Here is a 1,092-nt window from a genome sequence, read left to right on the forward strand (position 1 = left end):
AGTACTTGAGTGGAGGCCCAATGTCCTTCTGCTACCTTAATACTAAACCTATAAATATATGTACATAGATCTATTTCCCCATCCTCATATTTAAACATATTGGCATATGTACATGCCTTTATCTAGACCTCTATAAAAAATGACCTTGTCTCCCAGATCTTTCTTCTATTTCCTTTGACTTTCCTCCTGTCAAAGGAAATAGTCCCCCACCTGGGTTTCAGCAATTCCTCTTGGTTATATTACCCTTGATCAAGCCCTACCAGGCCTCCCACACCCTCCTCACCCCAGATTTGGATCACTTGTTCCCTTGTCACTTGGTTTATTCACACCAATGCCTTTCCCCTCACCGACCCCTCTCCCATGTCCCCCCAGAACTGTTGGTCCCATTGTTTTCTCCTCCAGGCTGACACATAGCGACTTCTTCCCTCAGGACCATTGGTTCTTGCTCATCGGCTACTTCCTGGAATGGTGGAATACTGAGTATTTCTCTTGGGGACAATGGCTCTTGTATTCTTTCCATCTTCTTTTGATGCTTCCACCATCACTCAATATTTTTCCCATAGAATCTTTCAAAATTTTAATTTGAGGCTAACCTTTTTCTTGAGTTCTTTCAACATAAGATAGTCTCTTCTGACATCCACTTGGGTCTTTTCTTTCTTTCTTGTCTTTTAAAAAAAATCATTTTATTGGGGGCCCCGACAGCACCTATCAGAATCCATCCATCCATCCATTGTGGCAAGCACATTTGTACATTTGTTACCATCATCATTCTCAAAACATTTGCTTTCTACTTGAGCCCTTGACATCAGTTCCTCATTTTCCCCTCCCTCCCCATTTCACCCTCCCTCATAAACCCTCCCCATTTCACCCTCCCTCATGAACCCTCAAACTTTTTTAACAGGGGTAAGTTCACTGTCCCTCAGACCCATTGGAGGGCCAGACGATGGCTTTAAAAAAACTATGAACAAATTCCTATACACACTGCACATATCTTATTTTGAAGTAAAAAAACAAGCAGGGCAAAAACAGCCGGTGGGCCGGATAAATGTCCTTGGCGGGCCGCACGTGGCCCATGGGCCATAGTTTGAGGAC

Source organism: Echinops telfairi, unplaced genomic scaffold (assembly GCF_000313985.2).
Source record: "Echinops telfairi isolate 266 unplaced genomic scaffold, ASM31398v2 ScPeMD7_9;HRSCAF=40, whole genome shotgun sequence".
In the NCBI taxonomy this organism is placed as follows: domain Eukaryota; kingdom Metazoa; phylum Chordata; class Mammalia; order Afrosoricida; family Tenrecidae; genus Echinops; species Echinops telfairi.